Source organism: Theropithecus gelada, chromosome 1, assembly GCF_003255815.1.
Source record: "Theropithecus gelada isolate Dixy chromosome 1, Tgel_1.0, whole genome shotgun sequence".
NCBI lineage: Eukaryota > Metazoa > Chordata > Mammalia > Primates > Cercopithecidae > Theropithecus > Theropithecus gelada.
This window is the reverse complement of record NC_037668.1, coordinates 142580071-142604600: the sequence shown is the minus strand read 5'-3', so window position 1 is coordinate 142604600 and position 24530 is coordinate 142580071. Positions and strand designations below refer to the sequence as shown.

At 36.9% G+C, this 24530-nt stretch overlaps 1 protein-coding gene across 3 annotated transcripts in view; it reads left to right on the top strand.

Annotated features, from left to right (window-relative positions):
* Window positions 1-24530, top strand: part of DISP1 (dispatched RND transporter family member 1) — a 198749-nt gene that overhangs the window by 111240 nt on the left and 62979 nt on the right. Inside the window, exon 3 of one of the 3 annotated variants that reach the window (XM_025368557.1) lies at window positions 11232-11372. The exons of the other annotated variants lie outside the window; for them this stretch is intronic. The gene's annotated coding sequence lies outside the window, so the exon portion shown is untranslated. The remainder of the gene's footprint in view (window positions 1-11231; window positions 11373-24530) is intronic. 3 annotated transcript variants of the gene reach the window in all.

Genomic DNA, 24530 nt, shown 5'->3' with positions numbered 1-24530 from the left:
GCTCCTCCCTGTTCTTTCTACCCAGTAAATATGAAGGGCTGTAGAAGCTTAGGGCTGCTGCGTTTGCTCGCTAGAAGCAAGGAGCCCTCTTCTTCCCCAGACCTCTTCTTTAAAACAGTTTCTTTAAAGTTTTCATTTCTGCATTCATCCCCCTTCGTTCAGTCCTGTGGTAACCGTCGTAATTGTGGCAAACTGTGGGAAGTGGCACCCAAATAGGGGCGAACAGGGACAGATAGAGACTAGCAGAGACTTGCAGGGACAGAGAGGGACAGACAGGGACAGATAGGGTCCTATAGGGACTTGAACGAGGAAGGCCTGCTGGAACAGAGAAAGTAAGACTGACCAGACAGATGAGAAACCCCATTACGAGTCTGCCGACAGCAATATAAGGTCAGTGCCCTAAAGAGGTACAGAGAACGGGAAGTTTTTGAATCAGGGTAACATGAGAAAGAATTTGACTATTTCTTTTCGCTTTTCTGTTTGGAATTTGGTTCATACTGTCCTTTTGTCATTATTTCAAAATTTGAGAGAATTTTTTGCCCCACCCACAGCACCTATCGAGGGTGGTGAACAGAAGAGGGAGGATGAAAATTGCCTTGTACCATCTTCTTTTGTGGCTACAGGAGGGCTGACTTTAACTTTGGCTTTTGAGAATGCAAATGTGAATTGTAAATGTACACTGGCACCTGTGAGATGTACAAAAAACTTGGGAGGTTTTCTCAGAGCTTGTCAAGATACGGGAACTGAGCTTCATTGCTCTACAATACTGGTTGAAGCAATGGCCAATTTGGTAGTTGATCTAAGGGGACTAAAGTGGGAAAATGTTGTAAGTGTAGAAAAATTGGACATTTCAAAAAAGAATGCTGTCAGACCTCTGGGCAGAAGGGATCTTATACACAGTTCCCCTCTCAACAGAAAAAATGCCAGGACTTTGCCCTCATTGCAATAAGGGAAATCATTGTGCTCATCAATGCCATTCAAATTGTCATCAAAACGGCACCCCTCTGTCAGGAAATTAGAAGGGGGCCTGGACCCGGGCACCTCAAACAATGAGGACATTCCCCGTCCAGGCCACAATTCCGTTTCAGGGGTGGGCCTCCAGAGGCACATTGATTCCCTCTCCCCAGGAACACCTGGACGCGCAGGATTGGATGTCCCAGTCAGAGAACGGGTTACGTTAATTGGAGGAAACAAACCCAGTAAGATTCCCACTGGTATTTGGGGACCTTTGCCAACAGGATACATGGGATTAATTTTGGGCAAAAGTCATCTTAACTTATAGGGCATTACTGTAGTCCCAGGAGTGTTGATTTTGATTGTGAAGGAGAAATTCAGGTAGTGGTAATGGCACAAGATCTTTGGGTTTTTGAACTGGGAAAATATATTGCTCAACTGTTGCTTATTCCCTGTAAATTGCACCCTTCTCCACAAAAGCAGAAATGAGGGAATCAGGGATTTGGAAGTACAAACTACATGGGAAGTTTATCACAACCCATAGTATCTAGTAGACCCACTTGTGCAGTGCAGATTGAAGAAAAGAAGTTGTGTGGGCTTATGGATATGGGAGCAAGAGACTGGTCTCTCATGGTAATAGATCTTGAGGACTGATTTTTTTTACTGTGCTGTTGCACAAGAAGAATAAGCCTTGATTTGTTTTCTCTGTGCCTTCTGTTAATCAGAAAGAGCCTGTCTCTTGTTATCAATGGAAAGTTTTACCCCGCGGTAATTAACCAAAGAGGCAGAAGCTGAGATACAGCTTGTGAAGCAGATGCTTCAGCAAGGCATGCCTCCTGGCTGCAGCCACAAAAGCCTTTGCTTTTGTTTCAGTTAATTTACTCATATGGGGATGAGGGTATGCTTGTGTTTTTATAGGAAATGTACAAACTGTGTGGGTGCCCTCAAGATGTGTGCAACCATGGTACAGGAGACTGGAGGGACCCGTGGATCCCAACCACGGTCTTGGTTCCCCCAGTAGGAGCCATGAGCCAGTTGAATCTGAATGTGAAGACTGAAGGAACCACCAACCAGCAATTAAGGGCTGCACAGCCTGCAATTGCCTTTCTCAATTAATTAAAAAACAAAGGGAGAGATGTTGCAGGCTGGAAGAGTGGGGATCATGATCAACTCAGTGTACCACTGGAGGCTATATGAGTAAACAGCAAACTGTTCTCATAAATGCAGAATGTTGGCGAACTGACAAACTGCGTCTGCCGCCCAGAAGGAATGCTGAGGGCAGCCATGCCGCAAGTGCAGTGTTTCTTGTGATTACGCACATTTGAAGCCTGTTAGCAATAATGTGAACCTGTGATCAATCAAGCAGCTGAGCAATCGTTACCTGCTCCTCCCTGCTCTGCCTACCCAGTAAATATGAAGGGCTGTAGAAGCTCAGGGCTGCTGGCTTTGCTCACTAGAAGCAAGGGGCCCTCTTCTTTAAAACAGTTTCTTTTGTTTTAAGTTTTCATTTCTGCATTCGTTAACTTCATTCAGTCGTGTGGTAACCATAGTAACTGTGGCAAACCACAGCACTTTATTTCATATAAACAAATTTCTGAAGCTAGATATAGCATGACATAATTTTGAACTGTTTGAACTTCTGAATAACTAATGCACGTGTTTTGAACATATAAAACAACTCCCTCTACATTAATGAAATAGCTAAACCTACTAACCCTACTAACCCTAATGTTTTCTGCATTAGAGCTTGGGTAGCTTAAAGTTCTTTCCTTGCCAAAAATATTACCAAATATTACAGAAAGTATAAATAAAATGGGATTTGAATTTTCATTTCCCTTTTTCCATACAACTTCATTTTATTTTTGGGAATGTGATGTGTCATTTTCTTAATGTTGCTATAATCTAAGTTATACTTAATCTAAGCCTTTAGCAATGATGACAGGTATTTGTATGCAGGTGATATTTATAGTCCTACAAAGTCTAACTTTTGGAAAATTAACTTGCATGTATTTTTATTTCATGACATACAGTAAATGTAACCTTCTCTATAAATATTTGACGTCTTACAGAAAATTTCAGTTTATTAGTTATAACCTCTCTTAGTATATGCATACCACATTCATGTAGATTCATTTAGAGTTTGGTAACAAAATACAACTGAAACTGTTAAAGAGAATGTTCTGATTAGATCAGAGTCAAGACATAGTGGTCTTCATTCAAGGAGTAGATCTCCTGCCAAGAGTTTCTATCATAAAAGTAAAATATTACATTTTGAAATACCGTATCACAAACCAAAAATATTTTGGAAACTCTCCAGAGCCCATGGATTTATTGTGCTTTGCTTTTAAATCATAGTGCAGCACAGATTATATTTTTAGATGATCTACAGTCTACTTATTTTGTTATGGCTGAAGTGATTTGGCTTGTTTTTGATATAAAACTATCAAATATGAGCCTTCTGTCCTCTAAAACATAACACTATACTTTGTGTGGGAGAAAAGGTCTTGTTAAAGACAAAATGTTCCCTTGAATTCCAGTATGAAATCTGTAATAAACTAACCTACTTTAGTTTTCACATTTAAGAAGTTTTCTTAATAGTAATTTTTTGGTTACATTAAGGAGGGTTGGAATTTTTGCCTATTTTTTAGGATTAGTCAGACTTTTTTCTTCACAGAAAAATGAAAAACTACATTTCTCTGAAATTTACTGATCTTTATGGTTTTTGCTTTAAAATATGTACCCCAGTTTCTGATCGCTATCAAAATTTTTGGTAGTATATAAATGAATATTAAGTAAATTTCATTCTAGATGACCAAAATGCTTTCTGTATTAGTGATAAAATGCATATGGTTTTCTAGTCTATAATCAAATGAAGGAAAGATCATAATGAATAAAAACTAAGATTTCCCAGATTCACTTGTTTCCAAGACACTTTATCACAGAAATCATATTTGCTATTATAAGATTAATTGGGCCAGGCACAGTGGCTCACGCCTATAATCCCAACACTTTCGGAGGCTGAGGGGGGCAGATCTCCTGAGCTCAGGAGTTCGAGACCACCCTGGCCAACATGGTGAAATACCCTGTCTCTACTAAAAATACAAAAATTAGCTGGGTGCAGTACATACCTGTAGTCCGAGCTGCTCGGGAGGCTGAGGCACAAGAATCGCTTGAGCCCTGGAGGCAGAGGTTGCAGTGAGCCATGATCATGCCACTGCACTCCAGCTTGGGATAAAGAGTGAGACTGCATCTCAAAAAAAAAAAAAAAAAAGTAATTGGCAATTAAGCTACAGACTTATACTTATTGGCTGACTGTAGGTGAAAACTCTTATTTTTTTTTTTCCTCGTTTAAAAATATTTCTGTCAATGCCATGGGAAAATTCTACCTTCAAAAACAAAAACTAAAATTATAAAAACTACCCAAGAATATGCTTGCATGTTAGCTTCTGGAGCAACCTCTACTGAGAAAAGGGTGAAAAGCTAATTACTATCATTCCTTATTATTCAGTAGCAGTTTAGTATTCAGAATTTAAAAGCTGAGAATAGTGCAACATATTGTGAGGCCCATATAAATCAGCAGTACAATAGGATTTTGTATGCTGAATATTATTTTGCAGGCTACATTTCAATACTGTATTCTGCTTAATAAAGGATATATGTAATAACAAGTTATGTCATTTATTCAATAAATATTTGTCGAGTATAAATATTTGACCTAGTACATGGTACATTATACTTTATATCCCTTCTTAAGGGGTATAAAAATGAATATAATAGAACCTGTGCCTTTACATATAGATTAAGAGGGTAAAAGAGATATATAAATGACCACGATTAAAAAAAAAAAGACATGTGCTAAGTACCATAAGAGATCTCAGGTCATGTATATAACTTGGAATAGAAAGAGAGAATTTCTGGCTTAGGTAATCAGAGAAGGTTTCATGTTATTTGCTGTGTGTTATGAAGAATGGATGGGATTATGGAAGTTGGAAATGTGAACAAAGGCCATTGCTGGTAGAAAGACTAGCACAAGCACTGAGGGTGTGAGGGTGTGTGTGAAGGCTTGTTTGGAGTAAAGCAAATTCTGTTTGGCAAGGGCAGTGAGTGAGAGGGGAAAGGGCCCAGATAATGGAGAATCTTGTGTGCCAGCTGAGATATTTAAATTAATGGGGGAGCCATGAATGTTTTTTTGACTGAAGAGCAGCTTAATCAGATCCATTTCTTATATGATGTATCTAGAAGCTCTATGTTGCTTAGATAAGGAAGAAAAGGTAGGAGACCATAGATATGGTCACATCTATTAGGCTGTTGTAGCAATTCAAGGGAAATTTAATCTAAGGAAGTGGCAGAGGAAATGGAAAGGATGGTATATGTGGCAATGGCTGGGACTTGGGAATGAATGAACAAGGGTATACAGGGTGTAAAGGTCAAAGATGACTCCTTCCCTAGCTCAGGATGCGGCACAGATCTGGTGTTCAATAAATAAATATTTAAGTGACAATTTTGGGCTTAAATGACTGAAAGGATGGACAGAAATAGGAAAATCAAGAAGCTGTTTGAGGATGATAAGATCATTTGTATTTTAAATTGAGTTTGAGCTGCTGGCAGGATATATACATTGAAATGTCCTTAGAGAGTAGAAGCTGCAGAAATGGAACTTATTATAGAAATTGGGTGTGACAATATAGGCAGGAAACATAAAGAAGAAAGTTCAAAGGACAAGACCACTGGATATTGCTCAGGATTTAGAATAACAGAATTAAGAGGATCTACCAAGAAAACGGAATAGAGGTTAAAGAGATAGAGAATATTAGGATAATAGAAACTGAGTAAAGAGAAAAGAATATTTACCAACAAAGTTGGTAAATGAAGAAATGTAAAGAAAATGAATATTGAGAAAGGACCACTGGGTTTCATTTTTGAAGAAACAGTTTTATTAGATGGTAGGTAAGATTGTAGGAAGTGAGGGAACGAGATGGGGTGAGGCTTGAGTATTGTCTGGCAAAGGAAAGGAAAAGGTAGGTGAGTAGCCTGAGGATTAGCAGGCAAAGGGAAGGAATTTTTCAGGCTAGGGGAAAACTAAACATTTTTTATGAGTAATTAAATAACAATTTGACAAAGACGGGAAAATGAAGATGGACTTGGGGAGGCAGAGTGAGACACAGTAAAGAAACATGGTGGTCAAGATCTAGAGCACCTGTGTCCAGTAAGCCTGTCTGTAGTGACGAAAATTTTCTCTCTTTGCACTGCCCAATTCAGAAGCCGTGAACTGCATATGACTGCTGAGCACCTGAAATGTGGTGCCTTGTGCAGCTGGAACTCTGAGATTTTAAAATTTCATTTAATATGAATTCATTTAAAATTAAGTCACCACATGTGGCCTGTGGCTACCTTATTGGGGAGCAAACATACAGTGTATAAATACAGTAATTAATAGCAGGAAAGAGAGTTGGACACTGAGGGATAAGGGACAAGTTCCAGAAAAAGTTTGAAGCACAGGTGGTAGTGTTTAAAGGAACTCATAGTCAAATAGTTTCATTCTTTCCCATAAAATAGGTGGCATCGTGTGCTGAGAAGGTTAAGGTAGGGAGCATGGGAAAGATTTTCGGCCATCCTTGTGGAGATTTCCAGTGGAGAACCTATGATAGATGAATCACAGACGCATTGTAAGCCCTCCGGAGTGGAGAGTGTGCATTTGTTTTAGGTCTCTGCTTCCTTGTTGGTGACTTTTTTCAGCAACATTTCTAAACGTAAGAGAGAAAGAAAAAAAAGAAGGGCAGGGAGAGCAAGTTTAGTGGAGCTCTTTGAAAGGCTGGAATGCTGGTGAAGTAAATAAATGCTGACGATGAGCCCTTAACTAAGCACAAAGCAAGTAAAAATAGGAAAGGACATGGATAAAGACTCTAGAGCCACGAGGTCATGATAAGGGTGAAGATGTCAGACTATGGAAGACGAGCAAGGCCATAAAATTTTCTGTTGTAAAAATGGTAGATTTTAGAGGTAGAATTTTCAACAGGAAATGAGATAAGAAAGAAATGTTCGTCGTTGGGTAAGAGGACTATATAAGACAGATGTAGATATTTCCAAATTGTTGGGGAGGAATTTCAGCATCCCTTGATTTTTTTTCCCCTCCAATGTGCTTGCAATATGGTCTTTGCTCCAGACTTGCTAACTGAACTTTGAATGCGTGGTCTTTTCTTAAATAATCCAGATTTGAGTAGTAAAGTTGGGATTTATCTTATCTATTTGCAGTGATATCCAAATTCATAAAAACTGAATTCAGAGCCAGCAGGGACCTATGAGATCATCTCATCTAATGTTTGGATTTTGTAGATAAGGAGACTGTAATCTCTTGATTCAGTGATTAGTTCAAGGTTACATAGCCAGTGAGTGATAGAGCTGAGACTAACTTCAAGTCTTCAGTGATTCCCTGCACTGGGCTATGACTTGGGCAGCATAATGCTCTGGTCTGAAGTTTTCAGTGGGTATGGAACTATTTGTACTCTGGAAACATCAAAATACAATATAGAATATTATCTTCAGAACTTTTCTATAATTAGTTTTTCTGAACCTATACTTCCAAATTACTAAAATATTAATCTGACCATACTGAAAGAAAAATCTTGCTGAAGCAGTATCTACAATATACCACAGTTTACTTATTCATAACTGTTTGACACTTAATGCTAAGAAAAAAGATAAACAGACAAGACTTTTAAATGTTAATAAAGGTAACAGAATCCGGAATTGCATTTTTGACTAGGTGCAGCTGGGAAAGAGTTTGTTAATCAGCAGCTGTTTTATCACTTTTTTAAAAGTACCAAGTGTTGTGTGTCTCCTGCTGGCTCTGGTCTCTTTTTCCCTCCCCCATGCCCTTGTCTTCCTAATAATGAAGAAAGATACCTAAATAGTAGGATCTAAGACAAAAAGAATACTGTTTTCAGAAAATATTAGAACATTGTAAGGTCACTAGTACTTTTCTTTTCACTTTGAATAATATATTGAGGAACATATTGAAGTAATTGGGAATAATATTTATTTATAAAATAATTGTGTCCCATGTGACAATACCAAAAGTGTACTTTAACTTGTCTATTTTTACATGGACCCCAAATGTTTAAATGAAGTGATTAGACATACAAATCTGTAATTTTGATTAAAATGTAAATAAGAATTTACAAGTTCTGAGTTAGCGAATACAGGTCTTTGGTCTTTGTGACACTTTATTTAATTTAAGGGATTTCTTTATAGGATCAACAACTCTAGAACCTTTGTTTGCATTTCTTGAAAGGAAAAGCACAGTGAAATAGGATTAGCTGCTTTAATAAAGTGAACCAAAATACTGTTCAGATGATCAAAGAGTGTTAAAATACCTTCATTTTTATTTTAATTCTTTAATTCCTTTTTGTCATGGGAATTTTTGGTATTATAACATTTGGCATACAAAAGACATGAAATCAGCATACCCTAAGATTTTAGGGACTGACTCCTTTAATATGTTTCCTCAAGTAAATATTTCACTCTTCCTTTTCCCTATCCTCTTCCTCCCAAGATTGGCTCTGTTTTAGGTGAATTAGGAGACACAGGGATGAAAGTTACCTTTCCTACCCTCTAGGAGCTCAGACATACAATGGTTCTCAAAATGTGGGTCCCAGAACAGCAGCAGCAGCAGCATCCTGAGGATTTACTAGAAAAGCAAATTCTCAAGCCCTAGCCCAGACCTTCAGAATCAGAATTTTGGGGGATGGGACTCAGGAATCTGTTTTCAGCAGCCCTCCAGGGAATCCTCCTGCACACTCAAGTTAGGAACCACTGGTCTAACGACCGGAACTTTATACCTTCTTTATTTTTAAAATTGAGATAGAAGTCACATACCAAAAAATTCACCATTTTAAAGTAGACATTTCAGTGGTTTTTAGTGTTTTCACAAGACTGTGCAAACATCACCATTATCTAATTCTATAACATTTTCACCATCCAAAAATAAACTCCATACCTATTTGCAGTCACTCCACCCCTGTCTCCACCCCTCAGCGCCCAACAACCACTAACCTACATTTTGTCTCTATGGATTTGCCTCTGCTGGATATTTCATATAAATGGAATCATAAAATATGTGGCCTTTTGTTTCTTTCACTTAACACAGTGTTTTCAAGGTTCATCCATGTTGTAGCATGTATCGGTGCTTCATTATTTTTATGGCTGAATAATATTCTATTGGATAGATGTACACATGTTGTTTATCCACTCATCACTTAATGGATATTTAGGTTGTTTCTACTTTTGGCAGTTATGAATAAGGCACTATGAACATTCATGTACAGGTTTTCGTATGAACATATTTTCTCTTGGGTATATACAGGCAGTTCTCATTATTTGTGGTAGTTTTGTTCATAAAGTCACTGCAAACACTGAATTAGTGAATACTGAATTACTGGTTCTTGGAGAAATACAGGATTAGGTTCTTGTAAGATTCTGGTCACATTTTCATCGATTGATCAATATATAACCTTGTTTTATGTGTGTTTCTTTTTAAAGACATCTTATATTTATTGCTGATTCATTAACATTGAGTGCATGCCTAACAGCGCCATAACTCATGCCTGAACAAAGCGGCTTACCTAACCAGGTATATTTTCTGTATGTGACAAGGCCTGTCACAGCCTTCTTGCGCTTAGAAAGAGTAGGCAGCACTTCAGCATTACACTTGGGGGCTATTTGAAACAGTGAAATCACCAAAAAAAGCACAAAATATGAAAAACGTGGCACGAAATTAACCGGAAAAGGAAGACTTGTTTACAGTATGAGAGCCAAACACGAGAGGGTAGTCTTGTTTGGGTGACTCACATTTTTTACCACTCTGCCAATTCACATGTCTGAATGACTGTGAAAGCACCATGAGGATTATTTGGGGGTTACAAATAATTTATAGTGAATAATCATATTTGCAAATATAGAATCCACAAATAATGAGGATCAAATGTACTGGGAGTGGAATTGCTGGGTCATATGGTGGTTCTATGTTTAATATTTTGAGGAATTACCAAGCTATTTTTTTTTTTTTTGCAGAAGCTAAAGCATGTTATCTAATAAGATACCACTTATAAGTGGTTTTGAATTGTATTTCCCTAAATCACTAATGACGTTGAACAACTTTTCATGTGCATACTGGCCATTTGTATTTCTTCTTTAGAGATGTGTCTATTCAAACACTTTACCTCTTTTAAATTGGATTATTTGTCTTTTTATTGTTGAGTTGTAAGAGCTTTTAAATATATATTCTGAATACTAGACTCTTAGATATATGACTTGCAAATATTTTCTCCCATTCTCTGTTTTCATTTTCTTGATCATGTCTTTTGATCTTCAAAAGTTTATCTTGATGAAGTCCAATTTTATCTATTTTTTCTTTGATTGCTTATGCTTTTGAAATTTTTGAAACTGCTATCTTCATATAGTTACTCAGTACATCCTGCTAAAAGAATTGCATACACATTTTTATTACCGAAGTCATGAAGAGTTAGATTTCACGGTTTCAATAAATTACAACTTACTTGCTAAGGGATGTCATTTGTAAATTTAAACCATTTGTTTGTAGTATTTAAGAGATTTTTATGTTGTGGTTGTGGGATTTTAAATACTGGCATCATGAGGGCCAACATTTATAAAAAGCAGTGTCAAAGTTACTTAACAAACTGCTGTTTTTGTTTGGAAAATGGAAGAAAAATACTTAAAACTGGCTCTAACATTTTAAAAGAAGATTTGCCTCTTTTTAAAACCATGAACTTTCTGTCCTAAAAGTAGGGTCTCAAGCCATTTTGTGAAAGAACACAGGAATCCCTGGAACTTGGAAATAAATGCAGATTGGTGTTTATTTATGTTATTTTAAATGTAGTAGCACTGTGTGTTAGAAAACTGAATCTGTAACACTTAAGTCAGGCTAAGCAAGCAAATAATATCAGCTAACATGGCTTTAATCTACTAAGTAACTTAAAATCCAAAAGATCAAAGGAAGTTATAACTAAAAACAGTCCTTCATGCAATTTCCCTGTGGAAGCAGGAAAAGGCTAGAAATTACATGTCACCTTCATATCCTGGCTTGCTGACCTTGTGCTCAGATCAAGCCCCTCTGTATGCCAGCTGTTACCATTATTAAGACCTTGCCCCAAGGGGTTAAGTAGGAGAAAAACTCTCCTGTCCTATTGGAGAGCAAACACTGAAAGTTCCAGCCCCTAACATGCCTAATTCAAAGCAATCTGCATGTGCTTGTCATTCAGTCTGTCCTGCCGCTCTGTGGAGCTGCTCCTGCCAACTCACTGCTTTCTGCTGTGCTGTGATCCTGCAGTCAGTTGCTGCTGTTGCTACTGCAATCATTTGCACCAAACTGAGCCAGAGAAGTTCCCTCTTTTAACATAAAGGTAATACATTTACTCTTGCTGTGTGAATATGTGTGTGAGAAATGCGTGTGAATTTGTTATTTTAGGAGAATTTATTTAAAAACTGAACTTCGTTTCTAGGAGTGTATTTAAAATTCCAGCTGACTGTTTTTTTTTTCCCAGTGTAAACTTTGAACGGCATTTGGCATTTTAACACATTAAAATCTTGTGAAGTTTATTTAAATTGTAGTCTAACACCGTAAGGTAAGGCCAGCCTTTTCATAAGTTTATTAAAATGTCATGTCTTTGTGAAGTTGGAAGGAGACCTAAGCTTTAAAGAAGTTTGTTTTATACTTTGAGATTCTTATTTAACTACTATCTAAATCAGAAAATTTTGAAAATATGTGCTTGCCATTACTAGATGATAGAAAAATGAAAGTAGCGTTGTAGGAATCACAGTCACTTTTGTGAATTAAATGTTATAATAAAATAGAAAATTGTTAGCATCTTCCCTCCTGCAAAGAGAGTAGTTTGGTGAAGATACCCTCTGGTGAACTAAACTTCAACAGCAAGTAATTCTTATCAGAGTTCATTTCAGATACACAGCTTGGTAAAGGCCTTCAAGCTATGTTTTAGTTGTTTAAATGTTTCATGCATTATATGGTAACTACAATAGTGACTACATTATGATTAGATTTACTATTTAAAGTACAAGTCAAAATATATTTGCTATATTGACTTTTGCTTAAAATGAGAATGGATAATTTATTTGCAACTGGTAGAAAAATTCATATTACTTTAATGTGAAATATGTTTATGTTTGGTGTAAAATATACATTAAAAATTAAACAGAAATTTAGTGAAAACTGAGTATTTCTTGCACATCACTGATCATAAATGACTTTATTCAATGATAATCCAAGAAATAGAGAACATACTTTACAATTTGCTAAAAAATTTTACTAATAGGTATTCTTGTGGAACGAAAAAGAATGAAACGTGTCCTTTTTACCCACAAAAGGTTATTTTAGATCATACTATTTATAATTAAGAAAACTACAGTTCCCTTTGATGGCTGGGAAATCACTAAACTATGTAAATAAGCTCTAAATTTATGAGTGTTTCACTTGCAGGTAGTGGGTTTTCTACTTCCCGTGGTTTTAATATCTGGCGACACATTTCTACTTTCTAAAATGTTAAAACTCTTTTTGCATTATTTCATGTTTTTTTTAGTCTTGCATCTCCAATAGATTATCTTAGATTGCTTTTATTGCCAACATATCAAATATTGGGATATTTTATTGATTTTACTTTATTTGGAACTTTTTGTTTTAGTATTAAAAAGATATTTTTATGTATCTTCTATGCATCATATAGCTCACATCTTAGACCTCAACTTTAGAATTGTTATGAACTATTTGCATTGATTATGAAAAAATGTGTAATGTTTTCAGTGTCTGAAATGATTGATCTACAAAGTAGTTTAGAAAATACATGTTTACTTTAATTCAGTCTGGGAAATATGTATTTTAAAGTGGATTCATCCAAAATTTAAATCTAATCTCACTTGCTTTGCAGTTTATATTGAACCGGTTGAGCCTTTTAGGGAAATCTGCTTTTCAGTGTTTGCTATGCATCACATCTTTACCTTCTGTTCTAACTGCTTTGAGTTCTGGGGCTGGATCTGAGCATTCTTGCTGTATGATTCTTGTAATTCAGTGTGGATGATGGACAGCCTTGACATACAGATGATATGAACATTTTCTATTTTTGAAAAAAAATGCAATTCCTGATTACATTCTAACACAAGAAGCAAAACCGAGTTGTTTAGGATCAAGACATATGAGCTCCTTAGTCTATCAGCCTTTTGGAAAAAATATAAGACAGAGCAACTAAAATAAATTAGAAAAGCTAGACTCGGAGAAGATGGTGGCTTTTTGTTCTCTCCTTCTTGATTTCTATTCTCTTATTTTAATCACTATTAAACAGGCTTATGTATTACAGGCTCATATTTAGATTCCAAGAAAACTGTATAAGGAACCTAGTAGGTGCTACATTTAACTGAAAAATATGATTTAATTACCTTTGTAAGCAAACAAGAATCCCACACAATAGTAAATGTAATTTCAGTTCATCTAATATATACAAGAAAGCAAACAGCAGAACTCATGAGCATTTATAGTAATAATTTAAGGAATAGAGAAAGATTTATAAAAGTTGCACCCAGGCTCTTATTAAGAGTTAATTTACTGATTCAATTCAAGTAAGAATAAAGTCTTTATAAATTTGATGTTTTTCTAAGCTTGAAGCAAATCTCAGAGTTTTAATTGTGTTTTATACAAATACCTTGACTGATGTTTCCCAAGTTGCTCAGTAGACTAAAGGATACTCATAAGACATCATTTGCTGGACTCTGCAGGGAAGAACCCATTTGGGGAGCTGCTCTAGGAAATTTGATTTGCTGCTTCTCAAACTTCACAAAACAGCAGGGAGTGGGGTATTAGATACTAAACATTTGTGGGAAAAGTTTAGATTATTCTAAGTGTGGTATTAAAAAACAACACACTACCATCTAAATCAAACAACGTTTAAGTGCTTTATGGTGATTGATCTCAGTTTTTGGCTTTATGAAGGACATTTTTAAAATTCTCTCACATTCTTTTGCCTAACAATGTGTGGGAGTAAAATTTTCTTACTTTGATTTACCTCAGTGATGTTTTTTTCCCCCTTTGGGCTGCTAAGTTTTGAGGTTTTGAGATGTGTGAAGTATTAAACATGCATGGTATCTTTTAGACATGCTTGTGATGTGTTCAACAACATTTGTTAAGCTCAGTAATATGATCCTGTTTCTACTGGGGAAGAGCTATAGTGATACAGATAGATTGCTCAGTTGTAAAGCTGCCCATTTTGTGATTTTAGTTGAGACAAAATAGTTTCAAATGAAATCTCATGGCCTAAAGACACACCTATCACATCTTAAGGATCCTGTTTATTAACAAACCATCTTATAATTCTTATTTGGTGGGTATGTGAGGCTAAATAACAGTCCTGGTATCTGCAGACTGTCTAACCCTAGAATTGGAAAGTTTAAGATGCTTAAAATGCCACCAGAAATCTTTTTTTTTTTTTTTCCTGGCATGGAACTTTAGGGAACATACTCTTTTATTAGAGGATCTTGAGCCTTCATTTTAGAGACTGACCAGACATTGAGGACATACTTTTTCTTGAGTGTTAAGTAAACTCATTAGTCAAATTAGCTACTTCTCAGATTTTCTTCAAAAGATTAATAAATAATAAAGGCTTTATGGCAACTTGTTTCACATTTCCACAACATTGTTCCACATAAAGTCAGCACTGTTGTCTTGCTTGAGCTAGTATCTTATTAAGGCTTTCTCCTTGCTGTACCCTTGTCCCCACCCTTCCAGCTTAAGAAGTACTGCAGATGAAATCTCTTTTCATTGTAACAAGAGCAATAAAAAAAAGTAAAAATAGTATAAACTTAGAGTGCCAGGTCCAACTGTTTTCTAATATGCAACAATATTCTGCATTTCAAGCAGTATTTTCGGAATGTTGAATATTTTGAGTGGTAGTTGCTTGCTCTTATAAGTTGATCAGCATTAATTATATAAAGTATAAATCAGTGGCTCTCAGCTCTGACTGCATGTTAAAATCACCCAGGATGCTTTAAAAAATGCTAATGGCCACACTTCGCTACAATATGAATTAAATCAGAACCTCAATCTCTGGGGCCAGGACCCTTTTATCATAATTTTTTTAATATTACTGCAGTGATTCTAATGTGCAGCCAGGGATGAGACTGCTGTGATAGACTTGTAATTTTGTGAATATTCATATTTAATGCATACCTTAAGACTTGTAGCAGAGCCTAGTTAAATGTTTTGGCTAGTTTTAGGGTTAGATAACTGCTTATATAGGAGAACTTTGTAGAATTTTTTTAAAGTGACCATTGTTTGACATCCCTGATTATAGAAAGTTTCTCTAGTTTTATTTTGTATATTTTTGGTTATACAGTTTCACATAATTCTCTAAACTTAGGGTTCAAAAGAAATCAGTGCAGCTTAATGGAATTTAAACTCATCTGAAATAGAAGTGCAAAGCTATAAGGAGTCTCCTCTACCTCTTTCTTTCCAGCATTGATGCTTATGGGCACAGTACTTAAACTGAGTGTGGAGAGAAGTGGTGAATATTACATGGAATGATAATTTTTGTGGATGAACCTGGAAAAGAGATCTCTGAAAAGTGCTTTAATAATTGCAATATTGTGAGAGTGCTCTTGAAATATGTATTTAGGAAGATAAGTGTTTATGCTAAATGGAGAATATCACTGATATCATTTATCTGAGATTGAAAGAGGTAAACTTCATTTTATACCCACATTTCTGTTCCCACATTGACCAAAGGTACATTGGATGTAAAACAAAATGACAAAAATGAAATTGATGTTTCTACAACCCTGAAATTTCTATCACTCGCCCCTATATATGAAAATTTCTGCTTTTACAACCTAACTCATTTCTAGCAGTAATACTGCTTTCCAAATGTAGGGCTTTCAGATTTGTTATGGCAGATACACTGCAATATCATTAAGGTTATTTTACTTTCATATTTTTTGTTGTAACTCTAGGGGGAAACTTTATCTGGAAACTTTAATTTTTCTTCTGTATCATTAAGCGGTTTGTAAATACCATGAATATTGAAACAAAACATTTACAGTTTATCCATATATCTTAGTGCCTCTATCAATATATATCATGTATGTAATTATATTAATAGAGGTTATCTAAAACCGTTAGGTGTATTTCATTTTCAAAGGTGGTGCTTATCATCAGAAGTTGAAACTACCCATAAATTGAATATTAAGAACAGTATGTTCTCATTGTAAAAGAATGCTAACCTTCATTTTCATATTTCCTGGAACTCAGTTTGCTTTCTCCTAGTGTGGCAGAAAGCTAACTAATACCTAGTAGGCTCTTATGAAATATATATTTAGTGGTATAGATCTTCAAATATATAATGTTGTTTCTTTGGGAAAATGGCTTTCAACTTATTGCAGTTTATGCTTAAGGGGAATACTAGAATTAACACCTTATTTTTGTATAGTCCTTTGCAATATACAAAATGTTTATGAGTGATTTGGTGAAGCTATTTATAAGTATTCTCATGGAGGACAGTTTAACAGTAGAAAGTTTACAAACTTAAAGGAAAATAAGAAAATGTAATTTGTCTCAGAAGGGAAAAAGATTCTATTTCTTCATTTAAGACCATCCTTTCTAGTTCCTTACAAGTGTCTGTTTCTTTCATTAAAGATAGATTTTGCCATAACGTCACAATTACATTATTCTTAAATAGTATACTACATAACAACAAAGATCAATCCATTGCCTTGCTTTTTAAAGTTTGCATAATATGATATATGGATGGATAACATCTTTCCTTAATTTAGTGAAATATGTCTCTGACACTCTTGATTGCTGAATTGTACCTTTTAAAACAATCTTGGGAAATACGAATTCATAGGCTACTTTTCATGTGGACCTTCAGACAGAATTTTACATCAGTAGCCTCTTGTGGTCCTATAAAAGCTAGTTGGACTTGGCATTGCTCTAGAGGCATCTTGAGGTAGTGGAAAAGCCTTACCTTTAGAGTCATACTGGTCTGAGATTGAATCATGTGATTTGGATTAGTTACTTTAATATTTTTGATTCTCAGTTTTCTCTGTAATGGGTTTAATAATAAATTCATAGGGGTATTGTGAAAAAAGTGACTTGACATAGTGAGATGATTTTTAAAAATCTTAATAGCCCTTTGAAGGGAAAAGTATTCCTAGAGACAAAACTTGCCTGATTTGGCTTCTACATAGCCCCTCTACAGAAATGCTTACAGTTCTTTATCGATTTCTGTTGGCATTTAGAGCAGCTACTTATTTCTCTGGCCATAACACTAAATGTTAATAGGCCAACATGGTACCAGTAATCAGAAATTAGTCCATCATTTTAGGATAAGCATGAAGCAATTGTAGAGGAACCATTTCATATTAAAACAGGTTTGGTAAATAATGGATACAGGTATCACCAGACTGCCTTTATACCTGATGTAAAGAAAGACTTAAGGTCTCTTTATATATCCATCTTTTAATATCTAGTGCCACTTGAGAGAGAAAAATGTGTGTCTCAGTTAACTAGGCAGGTGCTTCAGTCCGTGTATATGAGTTGCACTAAAGAGATCAAAATCCTAACAGCTGCTGTTTGCATGCACGAAAAACAGTTTGGGAGTCATGATACAAGCCATGATTAAACTTGATTATCGATTAGAACCTCTGTTGTTAAATTTGTTACATTTCTCTGCCTTAAATAGAAAAATGGGTCTTTATTTCTGTCCGTTGTTAACATTCCCTACTTATTTTTGTTCGTTCTGATTTAATTGTGCGTATCTTGCCATACCTGAGGTATAATTCTCTTGTAGTCTCCTCACCTAGTTTGTGGTTTTCTCTTACTATGCAAAATATATTCCAGGTATCAGCAGTATGGACATGTTGTTGGAGACTTGTTGCCCTACCCCTGATGTACTGTATCAAATCTTTATTCTAACTACATCTCTAGGTGATCCTCATATTTGGAAGCCCTGGTTTGGTGTTTTGTATTTATGTAATGAAACTGCTATAGGGAGCATGACTCTTCTGAAAAAGATGGTTGGCTACAACAAGGGATCTTGTTGGTGATCCAGTCTTGGTATTTATTCTTAAGTTTGGTATTAGGAATCTGGTGAAGCAAAGAGTTATTCTAAAATACATCATGTGAGTGTACAGAATACAGTTTATCAGAAAGCTCTCAAAACCTTGGCATTATGCTTCCTAGCTTCACCATTTATCATCAGTGTGTGACTTTGAGCACCTTACTTAGAACCTCTGTGTTGTTTTCTCTTGCAAAATGGAGTGGTAATGCCTGCCCCCCACCCCCGTTTTTCCAGAGGGCTATTAGGAGGATCAACTCAAGTGAGATCATTTGTGAGAAAGTGCTTTGGAAATAGCAAAGAGGTGTACAATTGTAACAGTTGATGGGGATGAAAATGGTGTTCCTTCAGGCTATATGATCCCTGTGTTTGTTAAGGATAGTGATGGCTTTGCTAAGTGGTTACTGTGGTAATTGGAACAGGTCTGTGTATTCTCTTCAACAGTACATTTAGATTTTACCTTGGCAGTTTTCTGGCCACACTAGCAGTTCTGACCGCCAATTCCAAGTAGCTGCTATGAGGTTTTCTTAACGCTATTTGTATTCTGGGAGCCATCTAGTTTGATTGCATCCTTTGTACAAATTGTGTGTCATTAACATATTTTGGTGTATGATGCAGTCATGTGCCACATAAGGACATTTTGGTCAGTGATAGACCACATATACCATGTTGGTCCCATGTTATAATGGAGATGAAAAACTCCTATGGCCTAGCCATGGTAACACTGGAGTGCAGCACATTACCTTTTTATGTTTAGATATGTTTATCATCATTTTTTATTATTTATGTTTAGATATGTGTAGTAGACAAATCCCTGCATTACAGTTGTCTACAGTATTTAGTACAGTAACATGCTGTATAGGTTTGTAGCCTAGAAGCAATAGACCACGCCATATAGCCTAACTGTGGCTACAGCATCTAGGTTTATGGAAGTCCACTGTGATGACCACACAATGGTGAAATCACCCGATGACGCATGTCTCAGGACATGTCCCCATCCTTAGGTGATATATGATTGTCTGTTGACAAATGAAATTATCATAATCCTGACAGCATTTTCAATGAGATGCAACTTTTTGTCTGAAGCATTATTATTTCCATTTATTATATATTTGTATATTTCCTGAGTTCCAAACAAGAGTCGATGTCATTATTTTGAACCATCTAATCACATGAACTCTGACACTTTTCTCTTTACATTTCAGTATGATTGAAATGTCTCTCTCTATGTATACACATAGATATATATACACACATATATACATATATAGATATATATACACATATATATACGCATATATTTTTTTATATATATATATATTTTTTTTTTTTAAGACGGAGTCTTGCCCAGACTGTCGCCCAGACTGGAGTGCAGTGGCGTGATCTCAGCTCACTCCAAGCTCCGCCTCCCAGATTCACGCCATTCTCCTGCCTCAGCCTCCCGAGTTGCTGGGACTATAGGCACCCACCACCACGCCTGGCTAATTTTTTTGTATTTTTAGTAGAGATGGGGTTTCACTATGTTAGCCAGGATGGTCTCGATCTCCTGACCTCGTGATCCATCCGCCTCAGCCCCCCAAAGTGCTGGGATTACAGGCATGAGCCACCACGCCCGGCCCCTCTCTATACTTCAATATATCAATTTACTTCTGTTACATATTATACAAGGGTATTACAAGGGTGTGTGTGTATATATATATATGTATACATACATAGTGTTATATATACAAGGGTATTAACATTCTTGTGTTATATAGCCCATTATGGTTTTCAAAACATTTCTACCTTCTCACAGTAATCCTATGAAATGTATATTTTAAAATTTAATCAAAAGATGGTTTTTGGCCAAAGACCTTGTAGCCCCAAAACTGCTAAATCATTCTGGACATTAAAATGTTGGCTAAAAAGGTAAAATAGGGGATATGAGATTAGAGGCTTTGAATTTATTAATATTGGCATGTTATATTCATGAACAGCAGGAAATGCACTAAAATATCTTGGTGTGGGCCCATCACATCTCAAGCCAATGCTTCAATAATAGCTTGCTTTTTTTCTTTTTTTGGCATTCTCCTGTGTGTTATGGCCCTGGGAGAACAGGCGATTTCAACAATAGCTGTTTTTTGTGTGTGGTTTTTTTTTGAGACAGGGTCTGACTCTATCACCCAGGCTAGAGTGCAGTGGTGTGCTCTCAAGCTCAGTGCAGCCTTCATCTCTTGGGCTCAAGTGATCCTCCCATTTCAGCCTCCCAAGCAGCTGGGACTACAGGTAAGCAACACCATGCTCAGCTAATTTTTAAATTTTTTTTGAGATACGGTCTCACTATATTTTCAGGCTTATCTCAAATTCCTGGGCCCACGCAGTCCTCCTGCCTCAGCCTCCCAAAATGCTGGGATTACAGGCATGAGCCTCGGTGCCCAGCCTCAACATAGCTGTCTTTTAAAGTTACTCATTATATTTTACCCAAAACCGATTTTAAACTTTCACTATAAATATTACTATCACTGCATTCATAATCATGTACCATTATGCTTATCACAATAGTTTGACAAATGTAAAGGTATTAACACTCTCTCGCAGGAACTCCTTATTCCACTCCTTTTTATACTTAGGCTTCCTCTATCATGTCTTTCCTATTAGTTCCCTCCATCTTAGGTTCAGATTGGATTTTTTCCTCGTGTATCTCAGTTCTAAAGAAAAAGGAGGCTGGACATGGTGGCTCATCCTGTAATCCTAGCACTTTGGGAGGCTGAGGCAGGAGGATTGCTTGAGCTCAGGGGTTTGAGACCAGCGTGGACAACATAGGAGACCCTATCTCTACAAAAAAATTTAAAATTAGCATGACATGATGGTACATGCCTATGGTCCCAGCTACACAGGAGGCTGAGGCAGGAGGATTGCTTGGGCCTGCGAGGTCTAGGCTGCCGGAGCCATGATCGCACCATTGCACTCCAGCATGGGCAACAGAGCAAGACCCTGTCTTAAAAAAAAGGCAGGGGAAGGAAAAAAGGGATGAACGGGGGAAGGGATGATCTTTCTCTGTACGGGCCTTAGGGTCAACTCTTGATGTCAGAGTGAAATACTTTCCTATTCTGGCTGGTCATCTGAACACCTACCCAAATGCATCCATTGAACTTAAATAATCTATAGACATTTCATAAAATATTTTTTCTGTTTTTACTTCTAAATTTTTTACCTGTAGTTTTTACTTATTTATGAGGTCAAATTGATTAGTCCCATGTTATGATTAAAGAAATGGAATCAGAGAACACTCATGTGACTTGCTTCAAATACAAGCCAGAGTTCAAATTGTTCTTTACTAGTTCCTACTTCATTACAAGAAGTCTCCCAAGTTACAAAATAGGTTGTGTTCCAAAAATTCATTTGTAAGTCAGTTATTTGGCATTTGAACTGCATTTTACCATGTGGGGAAAAAATGTTATAAATGATGATTAGGTCCCTGGCTGGCATATAAGAATCTATTTAACTCTTGTGTAACTACAAAATGATACATTTGTAATAAATTTAAAAGAGAATGATAGTTGTGATTCTGGTTACAAAGAAAACTATTTTTTTGTTTTGTTTTGTTTTACTGAGGATAAGCAGATTTAATTAGAAGATAGGGAAACATGAAGATTGAGAAGGGTCTAGGGGGCATTTCAGGGTTCTTTGAAGGGAGTTAGAGGTTGATGGGATTCTGTCTGAAGCCCAGTGTATTCAGTTCTTGCACTACCATAAAGAAATACCTGGGCTGAGCACAGTGACTCATGCCTGTAATCCCAGCACTTTGGGAGGTCGAGATGGGCAGATCGCCTGAGGTCAGGAGTTTCAGACCAGCCTGGCCAACATGGTGAAACCCTGTCTCTACCAAAAAATACAAAAATTAGCTGGGTGTGGTGGCACACACCTGTGGTCTCAGCTACTCAGGAGGCTAAGGTGGGAGAATCACTTGAACCCGGGATGCGGAGGTTGCAGTGAGTGAGCCAAGATTACACCACTTCACTATACCCTGGGCAACAGATCCAGACCCTGTCTCCAGAAAAAAAAAAAAATTGAAAAAGGCCGGGCGCAGTGGCTCACGCCTGTAATCCCAGCACTTCCAGAGGCCGAGGCGGGCGGATCACGAGGTCAGGAGATTGAGACCATCCTGGCTAACATGGTGAAACCCCGTCTCTACTAAAAAATTAAAAAAATTAGCTGGGCATGATGGCTGGCACCTGTAGTCCCAGCTACTTGGGAGACTGAGGCAGGAGAAAGGTATGAACCCAGGAGGCAGTGTTTGGAGTGAGCCGAGATCGCACCACTGCACTCCAGTCTGGGCAACAGAGTAAGACTGGTCTCAGAAAAAAAAAAGAAAAGAAAAGAAAAAAAATAACCTGAGACTGGGTAATTTATAAAGGAAAGAGGTTTAATTGGCTCACAATTCTGCAGGCTGTACAGGAAATGTGGCAGCACCAGCTGAGCTTCTGGGGAGGCCTTAGGAAACTGACAATCATGGCAGAAGGTAAGGGGAAGAAGGAGAAAGTTGAGGGGGACGTGTGTACCATACTTTTAAACGACTAGATCTCACAAGAACCCACTCACTATCACGAGAACCACATAAAGAGGGAAATCCAGCCCCATAATCCAGTCACCTCCCACTCCACCCCACCTTCAACACTGGGGACTACAGTTCGACATGAGATTTGGGCAGGACACAGATCCAAACCCTATCAGCCAGTTGCACTTTCAAACTTTTAAGTCATTTGTTGTTATTAGATGCTTCTCACTAGCATAACTTACCCAGCGTCTGTGATTAGAATCAGTAGAATTGATTGAATTAAATACCTAGGAAAAAGTAGACTATTTGAAATAATATATTAACTAACCTGGGATGGTAAAAACAAACCAACAAATTAGAAGTATTCCTTCCTTCAACCCTCCTGATAGAAAGGGCAGGAGGAGTTGTTGACTTTCCCAGTTAGCCCGGCAGATCCCATCAGCTGTGATAGTTTTAACTGAGGTACAGGTGGAGGTTGGAGAAAAGCATGAGCCTTCAGTGATTTCTTTGAATGGAGTGCTTGCACAATGAGAGTTTCTAATTCTGGGAAATAATTGCATTGATCTCATCTAGTGATTGTTTCCTACATTATCTAACACACAATTAAACATCTTACATTTCAATTAGCTTTTTAAGAAAAGTCCAGTGCTTCTTTAAATGTCCTTTAATTTATGTTTTGTTATCTTCATAACCTTTGCGTATGGCTTTTTCTTTTGTTAACAACAAAAGGGAGGTTATATTCTTCAGTAAACTGAAGAGTAAATGAGCAGATTTTGCTGAGATGGCACATTCAGAAAACGATGAGATGAGTTCTCGCCTCCTGGATCAGATTAGTGCTCTTGCCAGTCAGTATATCTACCCTACCTCCTGCTAGTTTACATAATATATTTAACTACTATTACTGTGCGTTGGGTATATGATTTGAATGCTTTACAGTGGATGTTTGTTTAACATTGGATACTTTGGAAAGTGATTTAATGAAGGAGAGAGCAACTGTATATACTACAGTTCAGAATCCCTCTCAATGGTCATTATAAAAGGAAGCTTGGGATTGGCAAGCCATTTTCAAAAGTGACGTAAGACTAAATAAGGGAAGTAATATCTAATTGATTTTATATATATATTGATGTTTTTAAATGCTTTGTCTTCCCACTAAGCAATTTATGAAGAAATTCCTACTGCATGATGTTTATTTAACTGAATTTGTGTATGTGGGGTAGGGTGTGTTTGAGGAATTTTGTCTGAAAGGTAAATATGCTAAATTTACATCCTAGTATGGGCATGCTCTGCTCACAAACGCCCCTGCTGAGCAGTTTACATACTGGGTGAAAATGTACACAGGAATCCTCATGGGAGATCCAGGTTTGCCAGTGAGATTACGATGTACTCAGACTGAAAAAGAGGATTTCTTCTGGTTACCTGTGTGTCTGCCAGAGGTGGGGAAGGACTGGAGAGAGATCCCTCCACAAGCCGTTTTGTCTACTTAGAGAATGGCATGCTAGAAGGGTTAGTGAGCCAAATTACAGTTTTCTTTTTTGTTGTTGTTGTTGGCTTTCATGTGTATGTTGAATAGACTAATAGCATTTGATGACCTGTTTTTTTGTTGTTGTTTTTTTTACTGTGCATTCCCAGATTTTGTGTGTGTGTTGCTCAGAGGGCAGGTGTAGTGGGCAAAGAGATAGGGAGATTGTCTGTTTTTCTGTTTGTTGATTGGACACACTTGCTGCTGGTAATTTGAGCATCTAAGGATCTTCCTTTATACTGAAGGCCTGAACCCTTTGGTGGAAGGGAAAAAAAGTAAGAAAAAATCATTTGAAGCAAATCCCGCCCATAGTATTATTTTTCTCATGTGCAAGCATTGTTACCTGTAGTATATTACATAGAATTTTGCATCTGACATTTTGGTTGCTAGA